At 39.7% G+C, this 18,588-nt stretch overlaps 1 protein-coding gene across 5 annotated transcripts in view; it reads right to left on the reverse strand.

Moving 5' to 3' along the window:
• LOC140195086 (phospholipid-transporting ATPase VD-like) overlaps positions 1 to 18,588 on the reverse strand; it is a 198,564-nt gene that overhangs the window by 165,817 nt on the left and 14,159 nt on the right. The window contains exon 1 of one of the 5 annotated variants that reach the window (XM_072252764.1): positions 2,559 to 2,757. The exons of the other annotated variants lie outside the window; for them this stretch is intronic. The gene's annotated coding sequence lies outside the window, so the exon portion shown is untranslated. Of the gene's footprint in view, positions 1 to 2,558; positions 2,758 to 18,588 lie in introns of those variants that run through there. 5 annotated transcript variants of the gene reach the window in all.

An 18,588-nucleotide genomic window follows, 5' to 3' on the forward strand; every position in this document is an offset into this window, starting at 1 on the left:
CATTCAGTACTGAAGCAAACATAAATTTCTTCACCGAATCATGGAGTGCTCTGTCCAAATGGATAATGGAGGCCGAGTATACTTGTGGCAGAAATCAGTAGATTTTTGAATATTAAGGGAAGCAGAATCATGTTTATTATCACTGACATATGTCATGAAATTTGTTGTTTTGCAATAGCAATATGGTAGAAAAACATAAAATTACTATAAATCATAAAAAAATAAATGGGGCAAAGAAAGGAATAATGAGTATGTTTATGGACTGTAAGGAAATCAAATGATGGAAGGGAAGATGCTGTTTCTAAATTATTAAGTGTGGGTCTTCAGGTTCCTGTACCTCTTCCTAGATGGTATTGATTAAAAGAAGGCATGTTCCTAATGGTAAGGATCCTTAGTGATGGCTACTGCCTTCTTGAGGCATTGTGTCTTGATGATGTCCTCAGTGGTGAGCAGGATTGTACCTGTGATGGAGCTTTCATGCCTTCTTTGTGATTACATCAATATGTTGGGCCCAGGACAGATTCTTCAAGATGTTAACACCCCAGAACTTGAAGCTGCTCATCCTTTCCAATACAGACCCCTCAGTGGTGTGTTTTCTCAACTTCTCCTTCGTGAGGTCATGTAGGACTGGTGCACAAAAGGGCATTGAGGCAAAAGACCACGATCAATAGCTTTATCTTCTTCTACCTAACCTAGGGGCACAAAATATTGTAGTGATACACCAAAACCCCAAGCAAGGTCAGCTAGATCAGTGGCCACCAGTACAAAACAACATCAGTGAGCAAATGAATACACCACAAGGAGCACTCACTAAATCATAGAGGGAAAGTTAGATGTAACTAGGACCATGTAAAGTACCTTCATGCAGCACTCTCAACCTACTTGATTTTGAATTAGGGTAGTTAGGAACCTTCATGTCTAATGGCAATGGTACCAGCATCCCATTTTATTATGCACAGTGGATAAATCATTCACATGTTCTGACATTTGTCCCAAGTCAATGTAAACTGTGCTACTGGAAATTTAAGGGTTTCTATAGGTGCAGGAAATCTTGAGTAATACACACAAAATGCGGGAGGATCAATGAAAAACTACACTCAAAGACAGACAAACAACTAATGTACAAAAGACAAAATGTGCAAATCCAAAAAATATTGAATAAGTAATAAATAATATTAAGAGCACGAGTTGTAGTCTTTGAAAGTGGGTCCATAGGTTAGTCATATAGGTAGTTATATAAGTTCACATTATCCAAGTCTTCCAGTCATAACAACATCCTGTTCTCTTTAAATCTTACTAATATATTTCCTATAGGTAGGTGAACAGAACTGCACGCAGTACTCCCAAATTAGGCCTCACCAACGCCTTATACAACTTAAATACAACATCCCAACTCCTGTAATCAGTATTTTGATTTATGAAGGCCAATGTGCCAAAGGCTCTCTTTATGACCCTATCCACCTACCTGTGACACCACTTCCAAGAAATTATGTATCAGTATTCCCAGATCCACCTGTTTTACAGCACTCCTCGGTGCTCTACCGTGCAAGTCCTATCCTGGTTTGTACCCCCTCAGTGCAAGAACTCATACTTGTCTGCAATAAATTCCATCTGGCATTTTTCAGCGCATTTTTCCAGGTGATCCATATCCCGCTGTAAGCTTTAATAGCCTTCCTCGCTGCCCACTCGGTGTTGTTGATCCGGTTTACCACATTATCATCCAGAGCGCTGATACTGATGACAAGAAGAACGGTCGCAGCACCGGTCCCTGTAGCACAGGCCTCCAGCCAGAGAGGCAACCATCTCCGGCCACTCTCTGGCTTCTCCCGCGAAGTCGGTATCTACTACCTCATTCTGAATGCCAAGCGATATAACCTTCTTGACCAACCTCCCATGCAGGACATTGTCAAAGACCTTACTAAAGTCCATGTAGACAACATCCACTTACTTTCTTTCATCTACTTTCCTGGTAACTTCCTCAAAAAACTCCATAAAATTCCGTGGCTAGTACTCAAGTGTCCTTTTAAAGAACTGGTGGAGCCATAGTCATTGGGTTCCACATTAACAATTTAAAAATCGATTTAGTAATTTTTTGGGAAATGACCGTGGAAGATCTCACACCAAAGAAAATCATACGCTCCACATAGAGAAATGCAGAACCGTCATCGTCAAAAAAATAAGTCCCACAGAATGTCATAATGATTTTATTTTGGATCACTAGGGGTAAGGTAGACAAGAGAGATGAACATCTCAGTTAAATGATATTTTAGTTAAAACTATGCAAGTAAGATACACAGGACTTAGGACCATTCCATTACAATCTAATTCATTGCCTGTACACTTTAGTAAAAAAAAACGGATTTTGATTTAGATTAAGCCCAAAGTCCTTAAATGCTGTGCCCGGTAGAAAAGTATATTTTAAAACCGCGACCAATTGAGAGAGCGAAAAAAAAATCAAAGGAATTTATCACTGATTTCTTATAGGTCAGAAAGGGTTGTTCTTTCATACTTTCCGTTGCTATTTCCAAGACAGAATTAACAAAGAGACCCACACTCACCAGCTGTGTGTGTCCATTACAACAGAAACGTGCAGCACAGGGTGAGCTGATTATAGCAGTAATCCTTCTGAAATGTCTTGTTTATTCTTTGTTGAACATTTGAGTTTGGTAATTGAGCAGGAAGCCCCGAAATTCACACCACATTCACTTTCATTGCAGGCACTTCACTCATTCACTCCGCTGGATGGAAGTTCCACCCAGGCCAACTCAATCTATCCTAACCCCCGATCGCGAGGAAGAGCCAGACACCTTAATCGTGCACAGAATATTTGATGACGCGAACGTCAGCGACAGAAATTCTCTAAGATTTCTCAGGGGATGAAAGGTTACAGACGGGAATAACTCGTGGCTGATAAACAAACATTTCAATTTCAATGGAAATAGCTTGAAAAATATCAAAGTCAAATGCAATTTAAATCAACTCTTTCTAGCATCTCAATTCAATTCTTATTAGTCGTAAATGAAAATGAAAGAAACTGCAAATGCAGGAAATAGGAAAAAAGCGTTTTTATTCTCTATTTTTGGTAAATGTTTTAATGTTGATCTACTTTGCCCCCCCCCAGGTCCCTGCCTTATGATTTCATTTTGAGAAAAATAAGCCAAATTGCAGCCGTGCACGTGTGCAATTTGGCTGAAACATAGCCATTCTTTTCATCACACACAATTCAAGTGGATGCTTCTATATATTCCTTTTGATTATTGCTCGTTGTACAATCTGAATACCATTGTATATATTCATCTGTCGATCCCTTTTGGAGCATAATTTTCAACATGAATGTGTAATAAATTTTATTTAATTACATATTGCATTTTATCACAAGATAATTTATTTGCCAGTACATCATCACAATGACAAAGAACAAAAAAAGAAATCTGGATAATATAAAGTGACTGGACTCTTTTGATTCCACCCAGTTTTACAAGAATGCATTATTTTTTCTTGACTCAATATTCTCAGAAAATTTGTAATCTAGCTAAAATACTCAATGTGTTTTATTTCCCCAAACATCTTATCCCATCCCGTCTTGAATATGAGATGTTGTGGTTCTGTGATTGTTGGAATATAATAATTTATTTTATCTGAAATGTTAATCATCACATAAACTAAACGTGTCATGATGATAAAACAGACTGGCAATCAAGGTTGCTTTGTCAGTTTCCATTCCCAAATGAAGTGACTAAATCCATTTTTCTAAACATATTTGCTGTCCCGTTAAATGGTCTACTGTATATATTTTTCACAACTAATATAAATAAAAACATGATTCATTGCATGAATGTGCACTTTCTGATGTTATACCATACAGTTGTGAAATAACTTATTCATTAGGGTTAACTTCTAAGATACAAAGATACAAAGATTAAAAAAAAGAAAATTGTATCTCTTTTTTCATTAGAACCACAGCAATTCCAGAGGGTAGGCCATGGGTACTTAAAACCATGAAATTAAAAGATACTTATTTAAAAGTAGTATTCACAAGTTGTGATGCAAAGATTGAGAAATTATAAATGAAAAAAAGAGAGGCAGATTAAACATCACCATCCCTGACCTCAGAATGTTCCAAAATAATATATAACTAATAAAGTACTTTTGGCATCAGCACTGGACTTTGAGGCCAATGGTCCTGGGTTTGAATCCGGCCAGCTCCTTGCACACTTTCCATCCATTCTAGCGATCATAATATGATTCAGTTCAGTTTCAAATTTGAAAAGGTGAAGCTCATATCAGGTGTATCGATATTTCAGTGGAACAAAAGAAATTACAGTGGTATGAGAGAGGAATTGGCCCAAGTCGATTGGAAAAGTAAGCTAGACGGAGGGACGGTAGAGCAGAATTGGATGAAATTCCTACAAGAAATAAGGAAAGTGCAGGAAAAATATATTCCAAGAAAAAAGAAAATCATGAATAGAAAATTGGCACAAATGTGGCTAAGGAGAGAGGTTAAGGCTAAAATAAAAGCAAAAGAGACAGCGCACAAGGAAGCAAAAATTAGTGGGAAAACTGAGGACGGGACGACTTTTAAAAACTTACAGAAGGAAACTAAAAGTCATTAGGAAAGAAAAGATGAATTATAAAATGAAGTTGGCAATTAACATAAAAAAGGATACTAAGAGTTTTTTTTAATATATGATGAGTAAAAGAGTGATGTGGGTAGATATAGGACCGACTGAAAATGATGCTGGAGAAATTATAATGGGTAACAAAGAGATGGCAGAGGAACTAAATAAGCATTTTGCATCAGTCTTCACAGTGGAAGACATTTACAACATACCTGATAGCCAGAGGTCTCAGGGAATAGAATTAGGTACAGTCAAGATTATTAGAGAGAAAGTGCTTGGAAAGCTAAATGGACTAAGAATAGATAAGTCTCCCAGATCAGATGAGGTGCACCCACAGGTTATGAAGGAGGTGGCTTTGGAGATTGTGGAGGCATTGGAAATGATCTTCCAGGAATCAATAGACACTAGCATGGTTCCGGAGGACTGGAAGGTCGCAAATGTAGTTCCAACGTTTAAGAAAGGAGGGAGGCAGCAAAAAGAAAATTACAGACCTATTAGTCTGACATCGGTATTTGGAAAGTTATTGGAGTCGATCCTCAAGGACAAGATTATGGAATACCTCGAGGTGAATGACATGATAGGCCCAAGCCAGCATGGCTTCATGAGGGGAAGATCCTGCCTCACCATCCTATTGGAATTTTTTGAGGTAATCTCAAATAAGATTGACAGGAGAGAGGCTGTGGATGTTGTGTATTTGGATTTTCAAAAGGCCTTCAATAGGGTGCCGCATAAGAAACTGCTTAATAAGATGAGAGCCCATGGAGTTACAGGAAAGATATTGGAATGGGTGGAGCATTGGCTGATAGGCAGAAAGCAAAGGATGGAAATAAAAGGATCCTATTCTGATTGGTTGCTGGTTACTAGTGGTGTTCCGCTGGGGTCGATGTTGGGGCCGCTTCTTTTTACAATGTATATCGATGATTTAGATTATGGATTAAATGATTTTGTGGCTGAGTTTGCAGATGACACCAAGATAGGTGGAGGAGCAGGAAGTGTTGAAGAAATGGAACAGTTGCAGAGAGACTTGGTCAGTTTAGGAGAGTGGGCAAAGAAATGGCAGATGAGATACAATGTTGAGAAATGTACGGTTGTACATTTTGGAAGAAGAAATAATCAGGTAGATTATTATTTAGATGGGGAGAAAATTCAAAAATCGGAAGTGCAAGGGACCTGGCGGTCCTTGTGCAGGATACCCTAAAGGTTAACCACCAGGTTGGATCGGCAGTAAGCAAAGCGAATGCTATGTTGGCATTCATTTCAAGAGGAATAGTGTATAAGAGTAAGGAGGTGTTGATGAGGCTCTATGGGGCACTGGTGAGACCTCATTTAGAATACTGTGTGCAGTTTTGGGCCCCCTATCTTAGAGGGAATGTACTGATGTTGGAGCGAGTTCAGAGAAGATTTACGAGGATGATTCCTGGAATGCAGGGGCTAACATATGAAGAGCGTTTGTCGGCTCTTGGACTTTATTCATTAGAGTATAGAAGAATGAGAGGGGATCTCATAGAAACATTTCGAATGTTGAAAGGGTTGGACATAGTGTGGAAAGGCTGCTTCCCTTGGTGGGTGAGTCCAGGACAAGAGGCCACAGTCTTAGAATTAGAGAGTACCCATTTAAAACAGAGATGAGGAAAAATTTTTTTAGCCAGAGTGTCGTGGATTTATGGGATTTGTTGCCACATACAGCTGTGGAGGCCCAATCACTGAGGGTGTTTAAGGAGGAGATTGATAGGTATCTAATTAGTCAGGGTATCAAGGGATATGGGGAAAAAGCCAGAAATTTGAACTAAATTGGAGAATAGTTTAACTCATGGTGGAATGGCGAAGCAGACTCGATGGGCCAAATGGCCTACTTCTGCTCCTTTGTCTTGGGATCTTGGGATCTTGTGATTCTGGGTTGAGTGCCAAGCTACCAACACGGCCTCGTACAAAACAGACAAATGCTAAGGAAATGGCAAAAAATGCCACCTGATGTGACACAAAGCACGAAAAGGAACAACAACACAACAACAACAGTAAAGCACTTTGAAGTGTTGCCACTGTTGTAATAACAAATATGACTTCATGAAAAAAAATGAGTGTGAGAGAAACAGCTTCACACTGAATGCTGTGAAATTATGGAATTCTTTCAGGCATAGTGGTTAAGGCAGAAACAATGCTAGCAATCAAAACCATCCTGAACAGAAGGAGGATTGACAGGATGTGGAAGCAGAGATGTTACAGAGGTTGAACCAAATGACTATGTTTCATGTCTTCTGCAATCAACTCCATTCACCTCTGTTTAGGAGAAAATTAGTTTGATCAGGGATTAAAAATAAATGAATTTGAAGGAGGAGTCACACAGTCCCCAAGCTTGCTCTGTTAAGATGATAAAATGGCAGTGATGTTTCACTTCCTGATGAGTTCAATATCTTTTAGACATGCTTTGAAATCAGGTTCAATTTTATTGTCATTCAACCGTACATATGCATACAGCTAAACGAAAACACATTCTTCTGGGACCAACATGCAAAGCACAGTAAATATATCACATATAACACATAAAATAATATCAACAATAATAGTAACAGATAATAAAAGAAATCTGTAGCTGTACAAGTTAACAAATTGTTCAAGAGGGTGAACCCTTTGCCCCAGTGTCTTGGCTGGCTGGGTACTTAAACCTGTGTCGACCAAATGGCTGAGTATTCGAGGGCTTCTTTGTCTGTTTAGGTATAATGTTTCATAAAATTCTATTGTATTCCTTTTTCTTGCCTGTAAATACCTGCAAGCAAATGAATCTCAAGGTAGTATATGGTATCAGATATGTACTTTGATAATACATTTACTTTGAACTTGAACTTTGAGTGGTCTATGTATTAGGACAGAAAGCCTTTAGGCTTGTCTTTTAGCATTCTTAGTCCTTTTAAATGTGGCTCTGCTTGTTTTTCATTCTTGATTTCTCTGTCTTTCATTTTTCTTATTTCCAGTTCTGTCTTTTGTTGTTGTCATCTTACCACCAACAAGATCTTGGCTGATCTGTTTGTTATCTCAGCTCTGTGTATTCTTTTATGACAAGTAACCTGTCACTTCTTTGCTTATTAAGAATCTATGTCAAAGTTCAGACTTTGATGTTCGATGATTTGCTTCAATCCAGGCATTGAATGCCATTTGGTGACGCTACTACAAGTTGTTCTTATGTACGCAACATGGAAAGTCATGATTGGGTTTATCTGCCAAAATTGTACTGACAAAAGTTCACCACCTTGAAGCATTTTTTCAGTTTCTTTCTCCATCGTTGCTATTTGACCTCCTGAGTATTCCCAGCTCTTTCTGTTTTTATTTCAAATTTCAGTAACTGTTGTTTCTTTCTTTTCCCTCTGGAATTAAACTTTATGAAATTAAAATTTTCCTCTCAAATTCTTCAATCTTTTCCTAATTATAAAACTCTAACTGATGTTCTGACCATACATCCCTTCTCTTATTTGCTGCTATTGAAATGCTTGCCCTCCTTATCCCATTGTAAAATAAGAATAATGCAGTATTCTGCAAAGAATTCCTTGCCCTAGTCAATGGGCAGCTATCAGAGCTTAAGACACAAGTACTTGAGGACAATTAGTTCCAGATTTTGTGAAAACGAAATAGGTTTACATTGGTAATCTAGCACTCATTGTGGACCTGTCATACAATAATAACACTGGATAATAATTCCAAACATCACCACCTCCGCTCACCAAAAGTAGTTGCTTTTGTATTTGGAAATCCACTGCCAAGTTCTCCTAGATGAAAACATGTTCAACAAATGCATTTCTTAATTTGCCTTTTACAATCTGCATTCAAAATAAGAAATTTTAGGGCATCAAATTTCATTCATTCTTAAATAACCAGTATTCCATTACTGTAGTCACGAGGAATTCTGCAGATGCTGGAAATTCAAGCAACACACATCAAGGTTGCTGATGAACGCAGCAGGCCAGGCAGCATCTCTAGGAAGAGGTACAGTCGACGTTTCGGGCCGAGCTCCTTCGTCCTGACGAAACGTCGACAGTACCTCTTCCTAGAGATGCTGCCTGGCCTGCTGCATTCACCAGCAGCTTTGATGTGTGTTGCTTCCATTACTGTAGGGTTTATTCTGGACTTATGAAATTGTGGATGGCAGATATAAATTAAAATGAGAACCAGTATTCAGAAAATAAAACTTATCCACAATTTAACTTCAATTGAAACCAATGATTGGGCATGGAAAATTCCACTGAAAGTGGAAGACAATAGATGAATGTTCTTGTTAACTGATGCTCATTGAAATCAGGGAAGACGTTATATGGTCATCTCCTGTATTAACACATTACTGAAGTTGTGTCTCTGCTTCATAATGTTCAGTTCAGGGAAAATCTAATAGTTATTTAATATTCTGGCGAACTATACTTTTAGGGAGCCGTCCCTCAAAAAAGGTATATTTTTGGTGTCACAAACATGAGAAAATCTGCAGGTGCTGGAAATCCAAAGCAACACACACAAAATGCTGGAGGAACTCTGGTCCAGATTTTTGGGTGTATACTTATGGTGTATTGAGTTTGTGTTCAGAAGTTCTTTGACCAAGTATTTGAATATTCAAAGCAGCTCTACGAGATGGAATGAGGTAACATTCTAAATGCATGATTCTTCAAAATTACGTCTACAAAATGTTAAAGTAGATGATTATAGCCATTGCAACTGTGGTTAATAATTTATTGTTGTCTTTGTGTTCAAGTATATATATAAGACAGTGTGTCAGAAGGGGAAAACTAGATACTATCCAGAAGATCTGCTGTGATGAATAAAGACTTTTACATCATCAACTTCAGTGTCTCCCCAGTGACTGCGTCAATCATAACAATTATGAAGATATTTACAATTTATTCTAGACATTACAGCACAGTAGACAGTTGTTTTGTCCATCCTGAGAAAGAGCTACTGCTACAAATTCCATTTTCTAGTTTTCATACATTAGAACCCATGAAGTGCTCATCCAGGTACTTATTGAATGTGATTCGGTTTACTGCCACATCCATCCTTTCATCCAGTAAGTTTCAGATTTCCCACCAGCCATGGGACCAGCTTCCACTCAATTGGTGTCTAAACCTTGTAGCCTGTTAGCTGCAAAATTATTCCCCTATTTTATTGAACTCCGTCAAAGGAGATAGATCCTCCTCTCAAAGGAGATAGATTCTCCTATCCATTCCAAAAGGACACTTAGAAAGTTATACAGCTGCTACTCACCCCTTATTCTCTGTTACAAGCTGGATGAAAGGCATTTGCAGAGAACTGGCTCAGATGTTCTATTGAGATTATTTGCTCATGCAGGTGGGGAACATTTAAACTACATGGTACCTATGTAGACAGACAGTAAGGGAAAATAGGATAGAAATAAGAGAATGGAATGGGAAAGAGAAAAGTCAAAAGCAAATGAATCAGTCAAAAACAAACATGACCACAGTGGAAAATATTTATTTCTGAACTAAAAATGTTCAATAGGGAAACCTAAAGCCTTTATGGTTTCAGGGGTAGACATAGAACAGTAAATTGGATGAATATGCGCAAATTGTATGATACAATTGGGATTATGATGACATGGCTAGAGCCATGAAAATTCAAGGGCAGGATGCTTTAGTAGATGTTGTACATAGACTTGCAAACTCTTAAGACCCTAAGATATAGGAGCAGAAGTAGGCCATTTGGCTCACTGAGTCTGCTCCGTCATTCAATCATGGGCTGATCCAATTCTTCCATTCATCCCCACTCCCCTGCCTTCTCCCCATACCCTTTGATGCCCTGGCTAATCAAGAACCTATCTATCTCTGCCATAAATACACCCAGTGACTTGGCTCCACAGCCACTTGTGGCAACAATTTCCATAGATTTACCACCCTCTGACTAAAGTAATTTCTCTGCATCTCTGTTTGAAATGGACATCCTTCAATCCTGAAATCATGCCCTCTTGTCCTAGACTCCCCTACCATGGGAAATAACTTTGTCATACCTAATCTGCTCAGGCCTTTTAACATTTGGAATGTTTCTATGAGACCCCCCTCATTCTCCTGAAGTCCAGGGAATATTGCCCAAGAGCTGCCAGACGTTCCTCATATGGTAACCCTTTCATTCCTGGAATCATTCTCATGAATCTTCTCTGAACCCTCTCCAACGTCAGTATATCCTTTCTAAAATAAGGAGCCCAAAACTGCACACAATACTCCAAGCGTGGTCTCACGCATGCCTTATAGAGCCTCAACATCATATCCCTGCTCTTACATTCTATACTTCTAGAAATGAATACCAATATTGCATTCGCCTTCTTCACCACCAACTCAACCTGAAGCTTAACATTTAGGGTATTCTGCACAAGAACTCCCAAGTCCCTTTGTATCTCTGCATTTTGAATTCTCTCCCCATCTAAATAATAGTCTGCCCATTTATATCTTCTACCAAAGTGCATCACCATACACTTTCCAACATTGTATTTCATTTGTCATTTCTTTGCCCATTCCCCAAAACTATCTAAGTCTCTCTGCAGGCTCTCTGTTTCCTCAATACTACCCGCTCCTCCACCTATCTTTGTATGATCGGCAAATTTAGCCACAAATCCATTAATACCGTAGTCCAAATCATTGACGTACATCATAAAAAGCAGTGGTCCCAACACCAACCCCTATGGAAATCCACTGGTAACCGGCAGCCAGTCAGAATAGGATCCCTTTATTCCCACTCTCTGTTTTCTGCCGATCAGCCAATGCTCCACCTATGCTAGTAACTTCCCTGTAATTCATGGGCTCTTATCTTGCTAAGCAGCCTCATGTGCGGCATCTTGTCAAAGGCCTTCTGAAAATTCAAGTGCACCACATCTACTGCATCTTCTTTGTCTATCCTGCTTGAAATTTCCTCAAAAAATTGCAGTAGGTTAGTCAGGCAGGATTTTCCTTTCAGGAAACCATGCGGGCTTTGGCCTATCTTGTCATGTGCCTCCAGGTACTCCGTAATCTCATCCCTAACAATTGGTTCCAACAACTTCCCAACCACTGATGTCAGACTAACAGGTCTATAGTTTCCTTTCTGCTGCCTCCCACCCCTCTTAAATAGAAGAGTAATATTTTCAATTTTCCAATCATTCAGTATTATCTGATTCTCGAAAGACCATTGTTAATGCCTCCGCAATCTCCCCAGCTACTTTCTTCAAAACCTGAGGGTGCATTCTATCAGGTCCAGGAGATTTATCCACCTTCTTAGTAGTAATTTTCACTGCACATACTTCACTTCTCTGACACTTTTGAATGTCTGGTACACTGCAGATGTATTCCACTGTGAAGACTGATGCAAAATATGCATTAGGTTCGTCTGCTATCTCTGCGTCTCTCATTACAATATCTCCAGCGTCATAGGGTATGACATAGATAGAGAGTAAAAAGGTGGATGGAAAACCAAGATTTGGAAGAACTAAGTCCTTTTCCAAGTATCAGGTATTGGATACTACAGAGCTGGACTACAGATAGTCATGATGTGTATCAATAACTTAGATGAGGAAGTTAAATGTTTTACTTCTTTATTTGTGGGAGGGTGATGTATGAGATGCAGAAAGGCTCCAATGTGATTTGTATAGTTGACTGGGTGGCAAATGAGTGGCAGATGCAGTTGGTTGGTTGGCATCCGTCTGTCTTGAAGGACAATAGGTGATGATGATCATTATCACAAGCCTGGGCAGAAGGTATTGAGATCCTGAGATGCCCAGTTATCAAATCTCCCTCTCGGTCTCACCAGTCTAGTCCAAAGGAAAGCTTACGAAGCAATATGTTTGGCACCAGTTTGGCTGCAGGAGCTGCCAGGAGGATGTTCAATGACATCCAACCACCTTAGGGGTTCCACTCCAGGTTTACTCTCATTGCCTTTGTCTCTCCCGAGCCTGCCCACAACACAGTGGGACTATTTACCCATAGCTGGGGATCTGGTTCACAAGCACCAGGGTGTGTCCACACATTGATGGGCCTGTGTGCTAAGTGTACAGAGGGCAGCCCTCCTCCCCGTCCTCGGCAGATGCAGTATAGTTTGGATAAATATTGAAACAGGATGGTAGATGAGCAAAGGGGGAAATACAGCAAAAATGGTGTTCAATGAAAGTAAGCAAAGAGGTACAGCAGATGGTTCAGAATACAAATGACATGCTGACCTTCACAGCAAGAAGATATGAATTCTGGAGCAGGAATGTTATACTCCATTGTAAAGTGTCATGGTAAAATCATACCTTTAAAACTGTGTCCAGTTTTGGTCTCCTTATCCAAGGAAGGATGTTTTTATTCTGGAGGGAGTGCAGCAATTGTTCACCAGACTGATTACTTAGATAGCAGGATTGATGCATAAAGAGGGATTGGGACGATTGGGCTTTTAGAAGAGTGAAATGTTACTTATTTATAACATTTTGATGGACTGAACAGATCAGAACCTGAGAGCATGATCCCAATCACAGGAAATCCCAGAAAAAAAATCTTGGACTGAAAGGAGGATAAATTGCTTCACTCAAAGACTGATGAATTTATGGAATTCTTGACCACAGAAGGCAGTTAAAACCAAATCATTAAATATAGATAAAAGGAATTAAAAATGGCTCTTATGGCTAAAGAGATAAAGAGATGGGGAGGAAAGGTAATAGGGTATTGAAAATGGATTAAAAGTTTTTTTTAGGTGGTATTGTTCTACATTGATGATAGTCTGTACACACGTACACTTTCTATAACTTTATCAATGATCAGCTAGAGCAATCATATCCTTTTAATAAAGCGGTGATAAGAACAATGTACAGTGTAACTAAACCAATGATTTATAATGTCTCCATTATCTCTCTGTCCTTACATTCTATGCCCTGGTTAATGAAAGCTAGTATCCTATAGACCTTCTTTACAAACATACAGCATGTGGTCATCTTGAGGGATCCTTGCATTTGAAAATGAGGTCACTCCGTTGCTCAATACCTCCAAAGGCCTTGACATTCATTTTGTAGATCCTATCCTTAATAGTTCCCAAAAGTGCATGTATCAGGATTAATTTCATCTGTGATTGTCCTACCTGCTTTATGAATTGATCAATATCTTCCTGTCACCTGACCTAAGACTATTCTCCTCAGTGTCAATTCAACCATCATTTATTAATTTTGCCTTTTACATCTGTATCCAAATTTTTACTGCGTAGGACAAAAAGTGAGCATCATACATTGATCTCTGGAGTAAACCATTGGCCATAAGCTTCCAGTTACAAGAACATCTGTCTGTCATAATCCTTTGCCTTCTTTCACTAAGTCCATCTTGGATCCAATTTGGAGACTCAAGAGATTGCAGGTATTGAAATTTGGAGCCAAAAAGCAAACTGCCGGAGGAACATCACATTTTGGTTAAGACCCGTCATATGGGCTAAAAGGTAGAGGGGAATCACTTCCTAGCTCTTGCTCCACCCCATCCCCTCACCTCTTTATACTGACTGCCTTCCCTCTGTCTTTCACTATAAATGAAGTGACTTGAGCCGAAATGTTGACTGACTATTTCTCTTCACAGATACAATGCTGACACTTGCCCTGTATTTCATTTTATAAGCCTCTGTTTTTGTCCTTTCTGATGATGTGAGTAGAACTCTACCTCTTCTCAGATGCATGGGAATAAAGGTTCCATTTGTGAGCATCTAGAATAACTGTTTCTGCAGCAAAGCTTTATAAGTTGTCCTTTGACTGTGCGCTACCATTACACTTGAGGCTCATATCGTATAGAATTCCCTGGCAATTCCCTGATGCATTCTCCTTTACAACTCTACACACAAGATTTTCTTTTTTGCCTAATCAGTTTTGACTAGCTCCTTTAGGTCTTAGAATACTGATGAATATGTTGCTTCATAGATCTGAAACAATCCAAATTTTTTCAATAGCTTTGAGCTGATGATGACTCATTTTCTTTCAATATTGGATTTGTGAGCATTACATGGATAACTTTTTGACATTTTTACTAGTCTGGGTGCTGAGTATAGAAGTTGTAATCTTATGTTCAAAGTACAAAGGAAATTTATTATCAAAGCACATACATGTCACTATATTACTCTGAGATTCATTTTCCTGTGGGTATACTCAGTAAATACATAGAATAATAACGATAACAGAATCAATGAAGGACCGCATCAACTTGAGCATTTAACCAGTGTGCAAAAGACAACAAACTGTGCAAATACAAAATAAAAGAAATACTAATAGTAATAAATAAATAAGCAATAAATATCGAGAATATGAGATGATGAATCCTTGAAAGTGAGTCCATAGGTTGTGGGAACATTTCAATGATGGGGCAAGTGAAGTTGACTGAAGTTATCCCCTTTGATTCAAGAGCCTGAAGGTTGAGGGGTAATAACTGCTCCTGAGCCCGGTGGTGTGAGTCCTGAGGCTCCTATACCTTCTTCCTGATGGCAGTAGAGCAAAGAGAGCGTCCATCAGGGGGACCCTGATGATGGATGCTGCTTTCCTGCAACAGGGTTTGTGTGGATGTGCTCAATGGAGGGGAGGGCTTTTCCCATTGTAGTGGCAAAAATTGATTCAAAATCAAAACAAGACAATTGCCACCAGCCTGCAACTCCACTGAGTTGTCATACCTGCGTGACATGCCCACGGCTCCAAAGAGTTGAATTCCCTATTTCGATTCTTTATTAGCAATTAGCAAACATACAATTAAACATTATTGAGCGTTATCTCAGCGGTCAAAGATATGACAATCAATGTCCCAAGCTACAAACAGCCATGAAATAAGCATGAATATGTAACTTACTCAGGTTGCTTTTACCAGGCAGTCACTAATCTGACTAGTTACCATAACACAAATAATAAGCGCACAGCAGCACCTATGCTTCAGGTGAGACCTTTCCTGAAGATCTCTCTGACGAGGAACGTTGCCTTTGTGGACAGGCATACATTCCTAAGTATAGATGTTAGACAATTCAGAATAGTTTTCACTATCTAAGCCAGCCACTTCCAATCCTGAAATGATGTAGCTACACATGACCTTCACTTGACCCATCATGCGTAAGAGAATGCGTGTTCCTTTTCCTGTCAGGTTGAGCTTGTGCAGAACACTGCCATACTTCCTTGATCTAGGAAGGCATAAGTAACTATGGTCTTGTTACTCTTCTTAGACATCACCTGAAGTGGAATTATAGGAAGCTTACAATTATGATCACCAGCCCCCATAAGGGTTTTAGATACTAGGGCATTATTTGCTGCTATGTTTGTTTCTTCCACGGCTTGTTTCAAATCTGCATTATCTTCATCAGCTCTAGACTAAGTTTCACTTCCCACAGTAACCACTACTTCCTTTAGCTTGAGAATGAATTTGCGATTCAGTTTCGCTCACACCTTTACAGCTGGCAATGTAGCATTGTATTTCTCTTCGAACTCTGGGTGTGCAGCAACCTTTACTTGCCTTTCAATAAAATCAATGATTCCAGTGAAAGTAACTTTACAGTTGTGTCTTTCTTATAGTTGATACACCACCGATCTCCATTCTTTCCAAAGTTCATTGGGCAATTTATTTATGACAGTCTTCGTATTAACAGGATTGTTCAACTCATTCTGTCCTGCACATTTTCCATGGCATTGCAACAACTTCTAAGAAAAAGACTGTAGTCTTGAGCTTTCAAATTTTCTGATTTGATATGTGACCAAGAAAGAGCCCTTTCCATGTGGGCTGCAGCTATTATCTGCCTATCACCAAAATGTTCCTGTCATAAAGCTATGGCCCTCAGACATCCTTCCTCTGGCGGGCTTGATTGCAACTTTTGACAAGCTCTTTAGGGTAACCCCTAGTGTATTGTTCGAGAAAATAGAGATGGTCATCATAGTTACAGTATCAGTCTTGGCTTCAATGCTATTCTTGAAAGCTCTCATTAATGAATGATACTGTAGGGTAAAGGAATTGGGAGAAATGTACATAATTCACAACCACCAACATCGAGTTGGGGTTTCATCTTAAGAGGCTGGTTAGATGTGATGACCTGTTACGCAAGGAATTCTAGCATGCTCTAGTGTCTAGGTTTTGGAATTCCATAAAATGTGTTATGGGTTTCATCAATCATAACACACCTCACTTTGTTTTATTTGCAAAAACTTACAATACTGCAATAGAATATTTGAATCTCTCTTTTAGGCAGAGGTGCAATGTGTTGTTGTTGCATCACTATGCTTGTTATTTCCTTTCGTGTCCTTGTGGTCTCCATCATAGCATTTAGATCTTTATCATCTGAAACACAAGTGGCATCATACCATAAATCAATGTTCTCAGAAGCACCTCGTGCTATTGGATGTGGCATAGGTTCAGAGTACCTCCTTGGTGCAGGCTGAGAATGAACTACCCCTTGGGGTTCAAACTCGTGACTCAGACTTTTGATCCTCAAGTGTATCCATCTTGACATCGAGTATACTGGATTTTCTCTGTTCCATTTCAAGAGCTGAGGGAGATAAGCATGCTCTGCTGGAGCTCTGCCTCAACCCTTGAAGCCTTTAGCACTTTAACTCTGGCCACCTAAGCTGGGATTTCTTCTTGCAACTTAAGCTCCTCCATCTTCCACTGACTGTGTTCCGCCTGTAGTTTCTGGCTTCTTCGATGGTGTCCCTGGTCTTTTTGAAGCTGTTCCGCCTTTTCTTCCTGGACTCTTCAATGTTAGTTCACCTGTTCCCTTAAGGTGTGTTTATTCCTTGATACCTTTTGTCTTGCTTATAACGCAGCTAAATCAGCCTCCATTCTAATGTGTACCGATGTTATATTAGACAGACAAGGCGCCTTACTAGCAACAGAACGTACTCTATGTACATTAGGTACGCTGTCGTCAGCGCGTACACCATGCTGTATCTGATCAGTTGTCACAGCTTGTTCTTTGTCTTCATAGTTATTTTCATCTCCCTCAGGGAAGTGACCTTCATGGGTTTGTTTAATCACTCCCTCAGCTTCAAGGTTGCTGCTTCTAGCCGAAATCATTTTGTCTTTCAAGTGTGCAAATGAGACAAAACAATGGCAGTCTCAATTCAGCTTTTCAACACTAGAAGCAGTTCAGTTATTTTAATTCTTCAGCATTTCAACATAATCAAAGGTCGAACACTTCAGGCAACCACCACTACAGCCTTTCAGTCCAACCCACTTCAACACTGTTGCAAATCTAAACACAGCGTGAACAGCAAAACAAGTCGTACTTGCCGCATGCTGCTCCAGGCTGGTGCTTCCGATTTCTCAGACACATGCAAATGCTGATGTTTGTTTGGTGTAACTGTTGAAACCTTTGCAGCAAAAATTGATCCAAAATCAAAACCAGACAATTGCTGCCAACCTGCGACTTCACTGAGTTATTATATTTACATTGCACGCTCACAGCTCTGGTGATTCCTCCAAAAAGTCAAATTCCTAATTTTGAACCATTATTAGCAATTATCAAACATACAATTAAACATTATTGACTGTTATCTCAGTGACCAGCAAAGATATGATATCTGAGGTCCCAAGCTACAAACTGCCATGAAATAAGCATGAATATATAACTTATCCAGTTGCTTTTACCATACCCTGTCATAGGGAGGTGGCTGGGAACGGAGCCAAGTGCAAGGCACAGACACTGAAATACTAGGGACAGGACTAGGATACAGAGAGCGGGCTAGGACATGGACACAAAAACCAGGTACCCAGAACAGGACTGGACAAGAGAGCTAGAAGCCAGGGCTTGGACCCCGAGCCAGAGACTGGACAAAGGCCCAGAACCTGGGTCTTGCCTCTGGCTCGGACCCCAGAACTAGGCAAGGATGTGACTTGGTTGGCAGGCAAGATGAGGCTTGAGACCAGAGGCTTGAGGCTAGAGACTTGAGGGCTTGAAGCTCCTCCTGGGCAGGGCACAGTACACCTGGGCAGGGTGCGGATCTCTACCTGACAGAGGGAAGGGACAGAACCCACCGCAGGGTAAC

The sequence above is a fragment of the Mobula birostris genome, chromosome 3 (genome assembly GCF_030028105.1).
Source record: "Mobula birostris isolate sMobBir1 chromosome 3, sMobBir1.hap1, whole genome shotgun sequence".
Lineage (NCBI taxonomy): Eukaryota > Metazoa > Chordata > Chondrichthyes > Myliobatiformes > Myliobatidae > Mobula > Mobula birostris.